Source organism: Pipistrellus kuhlii, unplaced genomic scaffold, assembly GCF_014108245.1.
Source record: "Pipistrellus kuhlii isolate mPipKuh1 unplaced genomic scaffold, mPipKuh1.p scaffold_m20_p_5, whole genome shotgun sequence".
NCBI lineage: Eukaryota > Metazoa > Chordata > Mammalia > Chiroptera > Vespertilionidae > Pipistrellus > Pipistrellus kuhlii.
The window spans coordinates 9,928,176-9,946,853 of NW_023425551.1; the positions used below are offsets into that span (position 1 = coordinate 9,928,176).

Consider the following 18,678-nt stretch of genomic DNA (forward strand, 5'->3'; position numbering starts at 1 on the left):
TGCAAAGTCATATTTCCATTCAACTTTCTCCACATAATTATTATCCTATTGTAATAATATATCTTTATACTTAAATCACTCAACATACTTTGCTGTATTTGAATTTTTTATATATAATTTTCTATCACTTCAGGTTCTACGACTTAAAATTTCTTCAGATCTATTTTTTCAAATATTTTTGTTATACAATTGATCAAAACACTGTAAGTACAAAGCAAACGTTGACAGTTAAAACATTAAAAGTACAATTTATTAGCAATAGATTGTTTAATAACATGGATAGAGCTTCTTTCTAACTGGTTGATGCAATCATGAATAAATATTACTTGTTGCTAAAATGAGTCAGGATTAGCAAAAATACTAACAAAAGAGAGAGAGAGAGAGGCTTACCAAAGGTGTATTAGTCATTGTTAAATTGATCAAAATCTAATACTTTATGTAATAAAAAGCTAATATGCTAATTAGACTGAAGAGCATAATGACCATCTGTACGACCTTCCAGACCAAGCCAGGGTTGCGAGGGCCAAGCCGCTTGCATGAATTTCGTGCATGGGGCCTCTAGTAAATAAAAGAAGAGTAAACAGTGGGCAAAGGACTTTTGCCCATGATTTTTTTTTTTTAATTGTAAAGGAATAGTTTCACCTACAAGTAGGAAAAAATGTTAAAGAAAATATAGAATGTTATTTTTTTATATTTTTTAACTTATAGGTTTTAAATTAAACTTAATGTTTTCAGGCTTGTAGATTTAACACTTATTCATCAGAATTATATTTGAAAGCTTTAATTAAAATTTAACCTTGAATTTAAATTTCTCACCAATGAATACTATGTAACTGACAAACACAAAGAAAAAGATCAGTGTCTAAAAAGTGCTCTTCATCAGGGTAAAGAGCACCTTGATAAAGAGCACTTTTTAGACTGATCTTCTTTGTCTCCATGAAATTGCTTTTTTTGTTTTGTTTTGTTTTCTCTCTCTTTCTCTTTCTTTGGGACAATATTCCATGGCAATATTAGGGAACACAATGTCTTCTTTTTAAAGTGGAAGAATGGTAGGTGTGAGAGGAGAGGTGGAAAACAGAACCCACAAAAAAAACCCTAACCAGAAACTAAGTCCCTAAAACTCTCCATGTCAATGAAACCCTTGGAAAGTCTTCAGATATCTCAGGAGCATTCGTGCCCAAGTTGGAGTGTTGATGACATGATACTAAACATGTTTGAACAGGAGAGTGGAAAGAACACCTACGTTAGAATCAATCAGATGTGGGCTCAAATCCTACTGCTGCTGAGCCCAATTTGTGTGACCTTCAGCTCATTCTTAAACTCTGAGTCTCAGGTTCTAAGGTATAAAAATGAAAATCATAATTCTGAATACCAAGGAGAGCATAAATGAGTCCAATGTGTGTAAGTCCCATAATATAGTGCCTACAAAAATGCACTCAAGAGATATAAATTTACTCTTAACACGTTTCTTCACTTCCTAATAGAGATATTCGTACTTTTTCCACAGGACCTGTTGAAAATTTAAAAGGTAATTTTGGTTTTTGGGGGTTTTTTTATTCCCCACTCGGAGAGGCAGAGATTTTTATTTATCAAGAAGTCTGAGTATATAATTCAATAAATGTTTATTAAGTGTTTATTATGTGCCAGACACTATTCTTAGGTGGCTGGGTTGCAAAAATAAATAGGAAAGTGTTCATGATCTCAAGTAACTCACAATTTGGCCATATAGAATAATGTTCCTACTAACCATGAGTTAACGAGTTATTGTATTTAAGATATTTTGCTGATCTATGAGAGAACAATTTCAGTAAGAGATGAGAAGAGATCCTGGATTCTGATAACGTGAAGAATAGGAACTAAGTTAAGTAAAGATAGAGTATATGCATTATGTCATCAAGAAATTTAAATCAAAATGGAAGAGAATGATGGTTGAGAAGAAGGCAGAGTGAAAAGAATGCTAATACGTTTCTAGACCTAGAAAGAGGGACTGGTTCCTAAGGTAGAGAATCAACATTGTGGAGGCAAAAATGAAGGTGAATGATGAGTGTGAGTCCTACGGGTGCTTGGAAACAATGGCATTTAAAGCGAACTTAGTAGACAAGGATCCTATTTAATAAAAGGTATCATGAAAGTTGACCCTAATGGAGGAACGACTGGCTGCTATGACACGCACTGACCACCAGGGGACAGATGCTCAACTCGGGAGCTGCCCCCTCGTGGTCAGTGTGCTCCCACAGGGGGAGCTCCGCTCAGCCACAAGCCAGACTGATGGCCGCAAGCACAGTGGCATTGGCGGGAGCCTCTCCTGCCATAGTAGCAGCACTAAGGTTGTCTGATTACCTACTTAGCCAATAGTGGGACATCCCCTGAGGCTCCTGGGCTGCCAGAGGGAAGTCTGCCAGCTTAGGCCTAAGCCAGCAGATGGCATCCCCTGAGGGGTCCTGGACAGCTAGAGGGCAGAGGCTGGGCTGAGGGACCCTCCCCCGCAAGTACACAAATTTTCGTGCACCGGGCCTCTAGTGGAAAATAAGTAAAAAGGTACAAAGTAGAAAAAGTCAATGTTGCTTATTGGGACTAGATTCCTGATGTCAAACCACAGCTGATATCCATCTTTTAATGAAGAGGCATCCTGCTTCTGCCATCAGATCCCAGATCCATCGGAAATACCACCTCTCACAGTACACTGAGTTTGAAATTGAAACTTTAATCATTAACAGAAACAAATAATAAAAACAAGAAGTCAATTGAAATAATAAAGTCATCAAATAATTCTTTATATTGATTTTATTTAGATTTCCCCTAACCAATGCAATTTACAAATCAGGGATTTACAGATTATAACACTTGAAATCTTTCTACCTCTAGTACTTCTTTGCAGAATATATATTTCTCGCCTGCAATTCCTTCTTATGCTTTCTTGTACAGTCAAGCCAAAAATATATAACCACAAAATCTTAACCCATATTGTCATGAATTTCTAGAAGTTTGAAAGAATGAAGCTCTCTGGGTTGGGGGGCTGTGGCGGGGGCCCTAACATGAAAGAAAAACCTAGATCTTAAAAAGTACATTATGTCTATGAGTCACTTATTCTGTCCTGAATGCAGCAGATTTTAAGAAAGTTACTGATCCATTATGCATGAGAAATGGGAGGATTGAGGATGTGCATGGTGAATTTTATAGTTCCCTGTAGAAAAAAGTTTAAATTATGTGCTTGTAGACTTAAAATTTTACCAGATGTCCAGACATTCTTTTGTTATTTCTTCATGAGAAATTCTTTTTAAAATCTACCAAAGTAATCCATGTCTAGTTGTTCTCCCTAAAGGAAACACATATGCTTAAATCTAGAATTAAAAGATAAATGAGAATTTAATGTATATCTAAGGGAAACTGAGTAATTTTCAAGTTTGAAAATATTAACAACATACTGTTTAACAACAATATTCAAAATAACCACTTTTTAGATGGTGATGTCTGGATCTCAAATAAAACAGGAAGTAAGTTTATCATCAAATTCTCCCTCTTAATGTTGTACTGTACGTTAGTTGATAAGCTAAAGGTAAGTTAAGTGAGAAATTTTAGTTTTATATTTAATAATAAAATAATAGTTTAACATTAATTGTTGATTTTACTCTTTAACATGCACTGGGTCAAATATTTTATATATATCATATTATGTAATCCCTTCAACTATCCTGCTATATTATCCCTATTTTATATATGGGGAAATGGATTTTTAGAAAATAAAAGTGATTTGTATGAGGTCAAAAAGATAATAGGCAGGGCTGAATTTTGAACTTAAGTGGTCTAAATCTAATGTCCAAGCTCCAACCTAATTTATTTTTTAAATGTCCAGAAGTAAAGAATTATAGTTCATGTGTAGAACTCACAGAGTGCACACACACACACACACACACACACACAAAAGACGCAGAGGTAGCAGCAACCTCTCGATGAACCCCTAGGGACCTATTATATAGCTCATGTTGTACAAGAGAAAACACTCTCAATGTGAGCTATAAAAATGCTTTAAGTTGTATTCTGTAGCCAAATGGATTACAATCGGCCAGTTTACAAAGAGCAGCATCAGATGTGATCTAGCCCTGTCCCATTTCAGTAAATACAGAGGTCAGAAAAGAGAAGGAGATGGTTTCCACATGAGCACAGAGTTTGTGTCCTACAGCGGGATGTTAAACCCTTTCTGGGCAGTCAACGTGGTTTTTCACAAACTCTCACAAACCTTAAAGGGAAGAGTAGTTAAGTGTCAAAGGACTACTCAGAAATCTCCAAATTTACAAGAAATCTCTTGATTCACAGATTCATTGCTGGAGTAACTAATATTTGCCAAGCACAATTCTTTGCCTAGGGTTCTGATGACTTGTACATTGGACAAATAGGTGTGAATTTTATAGGTTAAAAAAAGAAGATCCCATAATAACTGTAGAGATAAAATGTAATCCCCAATCTGACTGCTATACCAATTCTAGCCCATGAAGAACTTGAGACAGGGCTAGGAGAAGGCACCCTCTGCATAGGATTAAAGAACAAGCAAATCAAGAACATCCACAACAGTGGCTAGGCAGAACAGAACTTTAACTACTTAATCCAGTGCATGTTACAGAATATCAGCAATTAATATCAAACTAGTGTTTTATTTTGAATATAAATATTAACATAGGTGGAATCTAAAAAAAAACAACATAATTACCCAACAAAAACAAATTAATAAATACAGAAAACAAATTGATAGCCACCAGATAGGAGGAGTGTTAGGAGGGTGTATTAAAAGGTATTATGAATAAAATAGCCAGTTAGAAAATTAGGGGGCTGTAAAGTAACAGCATAAAAAATATGGTTAGCCTGGCCAGTGTTGCTCAGTGGTTGAGCATTGACCTATGAATCAGGAGGTCACCATTCAATTCCCGGTCAGGGAACATGCCTAGATTGCGGGCTCAATCCCCAATGTGAGGCATGCAAAAGGCAGTCAATCAATGATTCTTCCTTGTTGATATTTCTGTCTCTCTCTTCCTCTTTGAAATCAATAAAAATAAATATTTAAAAAATGCCTTTCTGAAATTCTAATTATTTATTTTAAAAACTCATCTGGCCCTTAAAATAAATTTTCCTTTTATAAATCATAAATGAAAGAATAATATAAAGGGTTAATGTAATTATTTTGAAAAGCAAAGTCCTATAGGGCTTAGTTAAACCCAGACTTTAAAATACTGATTTTTGCTGTCACTAACATGTAACCACCATAAATAATATCTATTTTATCTATTGTTATGTCCATATTGTGATTTAAATAAAAGTGGGAGACATTTTATATCTGGCAGAACTATCAACTTGCCGAAACTGGTTTGGCTCAGTAGATAGAGCCAAAGGTCTGAGGACTGAAAGGTCCCAGGTTCGATTCTAGTCAATGGCATGTACATTGGTTGTGGGCACGTCCCCAGTCGGGAGTGTGCAGGAGACAACTGGTTGATGTTTCCCTCTCATCAATGTTTCTAGCTCTCTATCCCTCTCCCTTCCTCTCTGTAAAAAATCAATAAAATATATATTTTTAAAAAGCTATCAACTAGATTTTATAAATATACTTTCTCAATCTTGTGAATAGTCTTTATATTATAATGTATATAAAATTTGTAAGTACAGTTAAAATAGATTATGAAAAATCTCAGATTATTTTTATTAGATAATGTAAAATATCAAGAGATACTAGGATGTCTCATCTTCAAAATTTACTTCAAACTTTTTTCATTGTTTTTATTGATTTTTCATTTTATTTAAATCTCTATGTGTTGCTTAGAAACACACACACACACACACACAGCATATCCAAAGAGAATATCTGACATCATGTGATACATGTTGAGCATGATTTTTACATCTGTTATAAAAGTTAGAATATACTGCAAAGCATATGTCAAGAACTCTTATAAACCCAGAGCAACCCGATGGGAAAATAATATTCTCAGCAGTTTAATTTGTATTACATTTATTCATGTTAACTTGCTTCTGTACACTTAAGCACACCAATGCTAATAATAAAATTAATGTTGGCAAGAGAAGCCATGCTAAAAACTTCTCCTAAGACATTAATTCCCTCTTATCTTTTGGAATGTATAATCTGTAAATTTTACTGACATTGCGAATCAATCATAAGTGCTTAGAATGCCAAGTGAGTGTATGCTTTGCAGCTAAGTGTACAATAATGGAAAAGATGGAAAACACTGCTGACTCCTGGCATTGGTGGGAACACTTATCTAATTACACAGCTCATCAGCCCCTGCCAGCTAAAAGGGCAACAGCCAGGTGGAGCATCTTGATTTGCCATGTAGTTCCTTATCAGGTATGTTAAAAAATACTTTATTAAGTATTTTGATTTGTCATGTAGTTATTTATCAAAAATGTTCAAAAATATTTTATTAAATATGTTAAACATCAGCTATTAAACTACCCAGGAAATACATGTTTTTAGCCCTGTTTTTGGAGCAATAAATAGTGCTCAAGGGTAAATGTCAGCTAAGATCTTCTTTGACATTTGCAATAATTTTGACCCTTCTCTGTATGGCATGGTTTTTAATAACTCAGCTCTCAGACAATTGTATGACCAGTGGCACACTCAAAAGAGGACAGGTCTTCTTAACACAGAGAGAATACAAGTTTTCAAAGTTAAAATAAACAGTATTCTTTAAAAAAAAAAATCTCTCCTTTATCAGTATCTGCCATTTATCAAGATCCAGGAACTATAAAGCTATACTCTCAATGAATAAATTAGCCACTGATTATATTTAAGCATAGTTTTAATGAAGTTCTGGAATAAGCTACCAATTTTTCTTCATTAGAATAAGTCTTAGACAGAAGTCACTGGGAAATATCTCCTTAGTGGTTCCAATTGACAGTCTCCTGTTTTTGCTCATTTAATTACTGATTGATCCTTCTCTTGTCCCATATTAGATTGTTTCCACATGTATAAGAAACACAAGTCTTCAAAAACAACTGGATGAGAAAAAAAAATCTAGTGCTATTTTTGGCATATTTGAATAAATAAGCAATTTAAAGAAGTATCACTCATTTATTCATTTGACTAAGTCTTATTGGATACTAATTAAGAAATTTGAAGACATTTCCAAGACACTAAAAATTGCATAGAGGATTGAAAATGCAACTTTTCATGGACCTTCAACATTGATTTACAATGTTTCTACATTATAGAGATTAGGTCCTTATGCTTATTGGTCTCAAGCAGCAATAAAATATTCATCAAAATTTAAACAGTACCTGGCTGTAATCAGCTCATCCTAATGATCCAGAATGTACTTACATATACATAAAAATACAAAATATTTGAAAATTAAAACAAAAACATAACCATTTCAGAGATAACATGTGGACTCTTCAGGGAAAGAGTTGTATGGGAAAGTCTGTTAGAGTTTATATATGAACAAATAAAAACTAAAACATAATGAAATAATAACCAAAAATCAAAATAGCCTTATACCGTGTTTCCCCGAAAATAAGACATCCTCCGAAAATAAGACCTAGCGCATGGAAAGATAAGACATCCCTGAAAATAAGACCTAGCGCAACTTTGAAAGAAAAAATTAATATAAGACACTGTCTTATTTTCGGGGAAACAGGGTAGTTTAGAGGGGAATCTCCCAATGGTGCACCTACATATATAGCATAGACAGTATTTCCCTAATACAGCTCAAAAAGAGGCGGAGCAGCAAATGATGTAAAAAATATCTGACCCAAACATAAACTTAAAATAGAAACTTTAAACTGAAAAATAAATTAAAAAGAGAAATGCTGAATTGAACTAGACTGCATAGGTTGAGGGAAAAAAAAAAAAAAAAAAAAAAAAAAACCCGAATAGTGATGACTCAGTAAGTTTCTGAAAGCAGATTCTGTACTAAAACAGGGGCATGGGTAGTTTAGATTTAAGAAAGAATTCATTTAAGAAGGATGATTATGAGCTCTCACTGAATGTGGCTAGAAAATTCCCTTGCTTGGATGTCATTAACATGTGAACATATAGTATATCATAGTTTTGAAATATAAAAATATTACTTTTAAAGGTTGAAATTCTATATCATTAACATGTTAAAGAATTACAATAGCATGGCACTGGCAAACGGGTATCGAATAAATCAATCCAGTTTTAGCCATTAATTTATTTACATATTTCATACCTATAGTAATAAAAGGGTAATATGCTAATTAGACTGGATATTCTTCTGGAGGTCCTTCCATCTCCCGGACAAAGCTGGGGCTGCAAGGGAAGCCTGGGTCCTGTGTGCCTGCTGGCGGCCAGAGGGAGGGAAGCCCGGGTCCAGCATACCAGAGGGAAGCCAGGTCCTGGGTGCCAGAGGGAAGCTGGTACCAGCAGCCAGGGGAAGGAAGGCATACACTTGCACAAAAATCCATGCATCAGGCCTCTACTCTATATAATAAAAAGCTAATATGCAAATCAACTGAACAGCAGAACGACCAGTTGCTCTGACTCAATGCAGGAGCTATCCCCTGGTGGTCAGTGTGCTCCCACAGGAGTGTCGCTCAGCCAGAAACCGGGTCATTGCTTGCGAGAGCAGTGGTAGTGGTGGTGGCAAGAGCATCTCCTGACTCCACAACAGCACTAAGGATGTCCAACTGACAGCTTAGGCCCAAGCGAATCCAAGTTGCTAGTCAGACATCCCCTGAGGGCTCCCAGACTGAGAGAGGGCAAGCCCAGTTGAGGGACCCCCACCTCCAAGTGTGTGAATTTCGTGCACCAGGCCTCTAGTTGCCAAACAACAGAGTGTGAAAAGGGTAAACTATGAAAAAGTAGTGCTAGGCTATCCATATAGAGAAGTTATAAAAAACTGTATTTTTTTAAAAGAATATGCTTCTAACTTGATTTTAAAATTTTGCACCTGAGTTTTTCTAATACTAAAATATTATTTACTTTTCAAATACATAAAAAATAATGGTGCCCTAACCAGTTTGGCTCAATGAATAAAGCAACAGCCTGCGAACTAAAGGGCCCCAGGTTTGATTCCAGTCAAGGGTATATACCTTGGTTGCGGGCACATCCCCAGTAGGAAGTGTGCAGGAGGCAGCTAATAGATGTTTCTCTCTCATCGATGTTTCTAACTCTCTATCCCTCTCCCTTCCTCTATGTAAGAAAATCAACAAAATATATTTTTAAAAGAAATAAATAAATAAACTGGCCACCTTTAAAAAAAAAAAATGGGTAGCCTTAAAAAAAATAAAACGGTGAACCTTAAACCACTTCTTAAAATGTAATCAAATTCTATTTATTCACATAGCAAAAGAATCAAGAAACTGCCACCTCAATTATGACAATCCCCTCATAAACCTTCCTCTGGTGTTCCACAAATGGGTTTTTAAATAGAATACCTCACAGCCTGTGCCCTGATTCAACTCAAGATGAATATTATAATCACTAATAGAAGGCTGCCAAACCCAAGTTCCCATGGGGTAGGAGATGGTAAGAAACATAATAAACCTTTGTAAAATTATTTGTATAAAACTCACCAGGACAATGTCAAGATGGATCACTAGGCAGAGTATGGACAATATCATCATCCATCAGGCTACTTCTTAGTAAAACAAAAATAGAAGTCTTTTGGAACCAAATCAAAGATGATATTTTTAAATTAAAATGATTTAACAGAAGAACAATCAAGGCCTTAAATTATAAATGCCCATCCTTCAAACCTCCCTCAAAATAAGCTTCTCTGTTGAACTTTTTTTTCTTTTTATGATTGAGAATTAGTGTTACTTCCACTAAAAATCTATCAGGTTTTTATTACTTTGTTCCTGTGATAAAAAGCACTTCATAACAGACACGGGGGGAGCTGGATTGAAAGTTTTTAAGATTTAGCTTTGAAGGAATTAGGACTCATTTTTTCTAAGGTCCCTAGTGTCCAAATGTTTTTATAAAATGTACAAAAATTTTATAAAAACATACTGTTGTACTTGAGACGTTTTTATAATAAACCTAAGAATAACCAAGAAAGAAATGTCAATGTTATACCAAACTGTAGCTGTAAAACCAAACTGCTTACAAGACATTTTGTTTTAAACACCTAAAAGAGTTTCTCCGGGAAAAAAGAACCAAAGTTGCCATCTTCTAAATGACAAGCATTCTCCGTATTCCCTCCTGCCACAAGTCTCTTGTTTACAAGATGAAGCCATCTTTTATTTTTTCCCATTACCTTTTATCTAACCAAATATTACTTTTGACAAGATTTTTTTTTTTACCAGTGCCACACTGCATAAGAAACATTATATAAACTATTAGGGGTTTTTTTTTCCCCCCTCATAGATCCCAGAGAACCACATCATTTAAACTGATAGATACAAGCCCATTAGGGGTTTTAAGAAGTTCCATTAGCAATGAACAAAGCATACAAAAGCCCTGCCCACATGGAGCTTGTGTTCTACTTGGGAGATAAACAAATCAATAAATTATAGTTGATTAAAAGGAATGACTTCTGAAAAGAAAAATAAAGGGCAGATGATACTGAACATTGGTGATGGCAAGCAGTTTTAAACTGGGTAGGCAGGAAAGGGCTCACAGTAGGGTTGAAAGGTGAGAGAGGGCTGTGGGGACACCGAGGGAGAAGTTTCCAGGTGAAAGGAACAGCAAATACAAAGAGTTTTGAGGAACAGAGAGGAGGTCAGTGTAGCTGGAGCAAAGTGAGTAAGAAGAAATTACGAGATGAGCTTAGAAAGTAATGGGGGCCAGAACTTGTAAAACCTTGTGGGGATTTAAGAACTTTGGCTTTTCTTCCGAGTTCAGTGTGCGGGTGCTGTAAGGTTCCGAACAAAGCACAAGATCTGGTTACTTCTGGCTGCTATATTGAGTACGGTCCACAGGGTTCAAGGGTAGGAGCCAGACCCTAGACAGGCGTGATGGTGATGATGGAGGCTCAAACAGAATGTGAGCAGTAACAGCGTGAGAAGTGGCACAGCTCAGGATTCTGATAGCAGGGACAATGGGATTTAGCAGAAGATGATACAGATGTGCCAAAAGAAAAGGAATCGTGGAGCCATGGCCTGAGATAGGGCTGACTGTGTGAAGCAGGTTTGGGGTTGGGATCGGGTTCAGTTGTAGAAATACCACGTTTTGCACGTTTATCAGATACTCCAGTAGAGGTGCTGAAGGAGTCTGAGATTTAAGGGAAAGAGATCATCAGGGCATGAGGGTACATACAGAAAAATACGAAGAGTTAAGCCTTCAGGGTCTCCGATATCAAAGCCTCTGGGAAGTGAAGGAAATATTTCTAGAATTTCTATTTAGTTCTTTTTTTTTCTTTTTTAATAGGCCCTTTCTTTTCTTCCTCTGTTCTCTTCACTTTGTGATTCTCTTTTTTCTGGCCCTTAATCATTCTAAACATACATTTTTATATTAGATATTAGCTTTCAGATTGCTTTCTTATTATCAGAAATTTTTGACGCTCTGACTCTACCTTGGGAGAATCTCTCCTAAATGGTGGTATATTTGTTCTGCCACCATTCCAGGGCAGATGCAGGTGGATATCTCTGGGTGGTGGAGGACAGGGGCTTATAACTTCCTTTTTGTGCCTCTATAGCTATACCAGTGGTCGGCAAACTCATTAGTCCACAGAGCCAAATATCAACAGTACAAAAATTGAAATTTCTTTTGAGAGCCAAATTTTTTAAACATAAACTTCTTCTAATGCCACTTCTTCAAACAGACTCTCACAGGCTGTGGTATTTTGTGGAAGAGCCACACTCAAGGGGCCAAAAAGCTGTAGTTTGCCGACCACTGCTCTATACTGTTTCCTTCAGTAAAAATAAAAAGTTTGTGGTGATAAGAATGACAAAGTATATATGAGTTTTAAAATGTTTCCTGTAAAATATGCATAACATGTTAGTCTACATGACACAGAACTATCCATGTGTGTGAAACAAAAGATGTATTTTTTCTGTGTAAAGTAGAGTTGAAAATATGTGCCTGGGTCACTTCAGTGGTACAGGAACATCTATGGGACTTTTAAAGGAAGCTAAAGCAACTTTCAGTTTTACCTTTCTACTTAGTTGTGTGAATAATAAACTATGTGTTAATGTTATTTCATACCTTAATAAAAATGGGATATTTCTCAGTCATCTGAATCCTGGGCTATGGACACAAACTTTCAAAATTTGAAAAATAGCTCGGTTGACTATATTTTTAAATCTGTTTGTTGAATGCAGTCAAACTATGAACGGCCTACAAAGAACACTTCCTTTCTTCCATTTCATTTTTAAGGTATCTGAGAAAATTTATTAGATAAAGAGATGGCAATAAAGAAAGCTATTGCAGGAATGTTTCCACTTAAAAAGTTCTTCCTGGTTGACATATATTTCTATGTAAAGTTGAGGGGGGCGGTCTTTCATCTCTGTCAAATCTTTGATCCTAACAAAAAGAAACATGCCAGATGAAGGCAGTGAAAGGAATGCTTTTATGAAGTTCTCTCTTTTTGAAGATTGTTAAATATTGAAAAGTTGCCCCCTTCGTTGTATCTGTGCTTGAATCTTAATATGGCTTACTTCGCATTTACCGAAATGAAAACTCAAATAAATAGAACCTAAGTAATAATCTGAGTCGATTGAATGTAAAATGAAGTTTTAAGTTGCTACACTCAGAAATGCAGCTATAGCACAAGGGAATTCTGCAGGGGTAACGGGGAGGATGAAGCAGAAGAAAAGCTTGCGGAGGCTATATTTACACAGACAAAATAAAGCAGAAAGTGAAGAGACTCTCTGGGGACTGTGGTCTCTGTGATGGCATCTCAGCCATGCAATTCCTTCCCCAGCCCTAACTCCCATGTTTACAGTTTCTAGAGGCTTCAACAGAATCCTGTGAATTTCATCAATTATCAACTACAGTTTTCCTACCTAGAGTCAGATAGAGAGTGTGATAAAACCTGCCCTTCAGCTTCTGTCAGCAGAGGACGAGGTCTAAGAGTTTATTGCAGTACATGTGTAGAAAAGTCTAGCAAAATAAGTTTAGATGGTTGCAAAGTACTTTATTCAAAGTGCTTTAACTTCTTGCAGCACTGAAGCCAGAAGGAGGTGGTATGGCTCACAACACTCTTGCCAGAGGAGTTACCCACTCGAAGGACCAGGAGTGTTTACAGCTACTGATGGCGTGAGAGATCAGTGCGTCACATTCCTGTCTCCTCCCAGCTCCTCCACCAGAAGATGAGGACAGGAAAGTTCTATAAAAGTAAAGTCCACGAACGTTTCCAACTGGACCTGAGCTGCTGCTCATCTGCTCCCGCGTTTGCTTTTCTTTGGAATCACAACTGAAAACAAACGGGATTTTTTTAGCAATGCTGATGTCACCCTGTAATTAGTAAGAGCATGGAAGAAGCTGCGTTTCCATTTTCCCTGATAACGTTGTCCTTTCCAGGAAGGGGACATGGCTTTGGAAGGTGGGGGCGACAGAGGGTGGACAGTGCTTCGCCTGCACCTCGCTGGCTTTGAGAGTTCTTCAGTAGCAAATTGCTTTTTGTTTCCACAATAAATAAGGTCACCATGTTAGCTATTAAAATACACTTCCCATTAAGATACAAAGAAGGCAAACTCTTCTTGCCAGTTCCTGGTTGACAATCTACTATTCCTCTGTACACTCAACAGATATGCTGTAAGAAGAGTGATTGGTAGTAGGGATTGTTAAGACATTTTAAAAATATATATATTTAATTGATTTTTTACAGAGAGGAAGGGAGAGGGATAGAGAGTTAGAAACATTGATGAGAGAGAAACATCAATCAGCTGCCTCCTGAACAGCCCCTACTGGGATGTGCCTGCAACCAAGGTACATGCCTTTGACCGGAATCGAACCCAGGACGCCTCATTCCGCAGGATGACGTTCTATCCAATGAGACAAACCAGTCAGGCAAGACATTTCTTTAATAAAGAAATTTAGAAACTTACATTTCTAAAGACTTAATTTACATTTAGGGGGGAAATTAACTGCTAAAATTAACAAGGAGATGAATTAGTGAGAAGATACCATGCATTTATAGAAAACTTCTTCCTAATAGGCTTAAGATGAATTAGAAAACTGAATTATGATTCTTTGTAAAGTAAGGATGTATGCATTATATTCCATGGATTACAGAGCAGGATTATAAAACAAAGAGATATCTAATAACTTTAAAAAGTTTACTGGCAAATGTCTCACACTATGGAAACTGATACGTGAAATCTCTGGCATCCTACACAGTTTCATGTTCATTAGGTTATGTGTGATTAATTTTGATACGAACAAATCTTGGACTCAAACTATATTTATAAAAACAATTAATAGACTTGACCTTAAATGTTCCTAGAGTAAGAAAAATAGCCTTCAGTTAGCCAAATATGGCAGCGGCTAGGTGGGTGTGCTACTGATTTTACCAAGAGACTCTTCCCCGAAAGATTGCGTCACCATTCTGGAACACAGGCTGCTGCCCTCTTTAATTATGTGTTTGGATGGCAAGCAACTTTCTGGAATTAGAGAAGTTAAGAGTTCAGCATCCAGCCTCTGAATTGAACTAGATGACCTTCCCCTATAAAGGAATGGCAAAAAAAAGGCATTGACCACAGGCCCGGCTGCTGGATCCCAAGATGTGCTTGTGGGCAGCTGTGCTGGATACTCTTGAGAAGTATGTGTTCTTCTTTATAATCATCCTTTTTAAAGGTCAGAAAATAGAAGAAGAGGAGAGAAGAAATATGAGGGCTTGGAATTATTATTGTTGATTGTGATACTGACCACGTTATCTTGGGAAATTGGTTGAGCTAAGATCAGGGCCTAGTGACGAATGAAGATCAGAGAAGCAAGATGGCTCCCAGGAGAGATTCAGAAAATGCAGATTAGCCAGCCTAATCAAGCCTGTGATTTGTCGATTATGGGAATTGTAAACTACAATACACTAGTTAAGTACATTTGAATAGCATGCACCTGTGTCCCATGTTTGGGAGTCTTAGTAGATTAAATTGTAACCATATTGATTTTTGTTTTGTGCCCACATAACTGAATCCCAGGATAATGCAATAGGAAATTTCTAATCCAATTAAAAGTCATTAATATGGCAAAGAGTTATCTTTATTGTCAAGTTTGATACAGAGTTTCTATATTTTTTTCCAAAATCAGCTTCAGCCCAACTTCCCTTAGTGGTTTTGAGAATGCAAACAAAGCAAGCTGAGATGCTGTGTTGTCTCCAACTCTATTCCCACAGGTGGGTTTAAGTTAGCGCTACACGGTCCAAATTGCTAAAAAAATTGGCAGCTGTAATGTTGCAGTCCGAAGCTCATTCCAGCAATTCTAAGAGGGAGCAACTCGGCAAGGCTTTTTTTTTTTTTTTTTTTTTTTTTTTAAAGAATGTGGATTCCTTTCCTAATAATTTAGAATTTTATGTGTAGGAGGGCTCTTATACAAACCTTTTGTCTAATAGATAAGGAATCTGAGTGCCAGACAGGTTGTTTGATTTGTCCGAGGACACACAGTTAATTATGTGGAATAAGAGAGCCAAAAACTCCAGTTTCTTGGCTGATAGCCAGGTGTTTGTAATGGAAGACTTTGTAGAGTTGCTGTTTCACTTTTTGATGCGTTGTAGTCATGATATCCTTTTCCTGCTTACTATTATAAAGTTCATGTCAAGATTATCAGTGGAAAGTAGAAATATTGGGGTGGGAAAATGTACAGTTTTGGAACAAAGAAGTGAGCTATTAGATAGGTAGTCTCATAGCTGTGCACCGGAGTTTGTTTCACACCCTCTTAGGGCCTATTTTCTCCTTTAGAAAATAAGAACCACATCCTACCTACCTCAACGGGTGGTCACAAGCCCAGAATTCAATCTCCTATCTAATGAAGACAGAATATGGAAATTGACTGTCATTCATTGACAAAGATGACAGCGCCCACAGCCAATAAGGAGGGGATATACAAATTGACATGACAAAGATTGTGGTGGCCAGGCTGGGACCCTCTGGGCCTCTGGGCAGTACGCGCGCGCATGCAGGTGCACAGCAATCGGGGGGGGGGGGGGGGGAAGCAAGGGTGGAGGTAGCTACAGGAGGGCGGCAGGGCTGGACCAAAGACAGAAGATGACTCCAGCCAGAGCTAAGGCAGAAGGCGGCTCCAGCTGGAGCAAAGGTGGAAGGCTGAAGGCTATCGCCAGAGTGAAGGCCCAGGTCCCAGGTGCCAGAGGGAAACCAGTGCCAGCAGTCAGGGGAAGGCAGGCCTATCCTTGCACAAATCTTCATGCATCAAGCCACTAGTTTAGATTAAAACATTTTATAAATTATAAAGCACCTCAAGTATTAGCCATCATTACCACAGTGTAGCATTCTACTTTTTTAAGACCTCCGAGTTGGGTTCTTCACTAGTGAGAAATAATAGCACTATACTAGCACTATACGAGAATTGCTTAGTGTGAAGCCATTGGTTAGAAAAAGCAAATTTAAGCCACAGTGCTTTCCTGGCCAGGAGATTCAAAACCCAGAGTGACTAGTATGCCAAGGGTAGGACCTTGAGGCAAGCAGACCCTCTCATAAACAGAGAACATTTTTAACCTTTTGAGCCTAGAGTAAGGTGTTGAAATAATTGCTATTATCCACTTGACCATCACTTTACAAAGTAATTAAGGCAGTTATTTCTGATGACTTTTATTATCTGAGAGGAAAAAATACATGTTGGTACATCTTATAAAAAATACTGTTTGGGTCTCAAGCATTGTTACATAGGAACTTTAATGTGATGTTTTTACAGTATTTATTTTGTGTTCTTTACGACATCTATGGTGTTGTATAAATGATGAAAATGGTGTTTAAAATCATTTAGAGAGAATAATAACTTTCAGTTATTATTGTACAACTTGTCCTCGTGTAACTTTTTATATTATAGAGGTATTTTGAAAGTCTTGAATGAGATTTATAATCTATTTGTCTATACCAGATAGTTCCTTTTTGGAAGGTCTGACAGACAAAATTAAGGAAGGAAGGAAGGAAGGAAGGAAGGAAGGAAGGAAGGAAGGAAGGAAGGAAGGAAGGAAGGGAGGGAGGGAGGGAGGGAGGGAGGGAGGGAGGGAGGGAGGGAGGGAGGGAGGGAGGGAGGAAAAGAACAGAAAAAAGAAAACCTTGGAATGAAGTAGTCGATAATTACAGGGGTGGGCAAAAGTAGGTTTATAGTTGTGAGTACATAAACAATTTATTAGTTATTGTATTATTTTCTCATATCCTATTTGTCTCTTTAGTCATGTAACTTTAGTCAAGTAACTACCAAAAAAATTAAAATATTGCTTTCACTTTATATTAATTAAATTTCTGTTTAGAATAGCAATACATATCATATTTTTGGTAAAAATGCAGAGTTTTTTCCATCTTGTGAAATAAATTTTAATGCATTCTTTGAAGCAAATGAAAACTCTGTATCCGGATGATTTAATTCATTAATTAAAATCAATTAGAAAGCAAAGCACTCTCTGTATCACAATGTTATTTACCTTCAGACAAAAACAAGCTATTAAAATAACTGATTACATTTAAATTTAGACATAGTTTCTTGTCTCTGTGAATGTTAATATTAATAAAATATTATCTAGGCCAGTTTGCAGCTCTGTTGATTAATGAGTTTGCCAACCACTGACCTAGACTCTCGATTCTAATAATTACAGGCTGTTGCTCCTTGTAATTAAGCCCTATATGAAACAAGCAGTATTTGGCAGGGCGGCCTCATGCTCCCATCAGAGGGCAACACAACTTTGAATGAGAACAAGAAATCAAACATCTAGGACTGTGTAGTGCTTCATAGTTCACAACTGACATCTTGATTTTTTTTAAATTTTCAGATAGGGTTTAATCACAAGGAACAACAACAGCCTGTAATTATTGGAATCGAGAGTCTAGGTCAGTGGTCGGCAAACTCATTAGTCAACAGAACCACAGTTTGTCGACCACTGACCTAGGCTAACTAAACATTGGTGTGTTGTTTTTTTATTTATTTTAAATATATTTGCTTTTACAGACAAGCAAGCCATTGTTGATACTCCCTACCTCATGCCTCAGTATTAAAGCAAATCACAGAATTATAGTATTTGCTTTATTTACACTGCAGGGGAAGGGTAGGGCCAATTAAATGGTTATAAGTTTTTAAATTCTGGAAGGTATATTTAAATCTTCTGATAAAAAAAGAGTTCATGTATGGGGAAAAATTCTTCACACAATTATAAAATTCTTAGAAGTTTATATGTCAAATATTTCAATTCTTTTGAAAAAGAAAAAGGCCCAGTAGAAATATAAACAACCAAGATACTGGATCTTTTTGATAAAAATAAAATAAAAGTCTCTCACAAAGGCCCACTGAGGACGTTAGAAGAAATTAAGTAGTGACTTGTATGTAGGGAATGTAGCATCAGGCTGAGTGATTTTGATGAAAGGAGTGAAAAATCTATAATTTAGAGTTATTTTAATTTATCATTAAACCAATACCATTAAAACACACACACACTAATATTCCTAAAAGAAACAAAACCATTTAAAATGCTGGGTTTGATTTATGATTGCATTAATTTTACTCACAGGCTTTAAGTTTTCCAAAATTGATGACAACTATACTATAAATCTCATCGACATCAAGGATTTATATATATATTTTGGCTGACAAGTGAAAACAAT

The 18,678-nt window shown here is 36.6% G+C and overlaps 1 long non-coding RNA gene across 1 annotated transcript; it reads left to right on the top strand.

Annotated features, from left to right (window-relative positions):
- Nucleotides 1–1,934: 1,934 nt before the first annotated feature.
- Nucleotides 1,935–17,843, top strand: LOC118705698. Its single transcript, XR_004983772.2, has 3 exons — nucleotides 1,935–1,945; nucleotides 8,757–8,759; nucleotides 17,701–17,843. It is a non-coding gene; the product is annotated as an uncharacterized LOC118705698 (long non-coding RNA).
- Nucleotides 17,844–18,678: the final 835 nt, after the last annotated feature.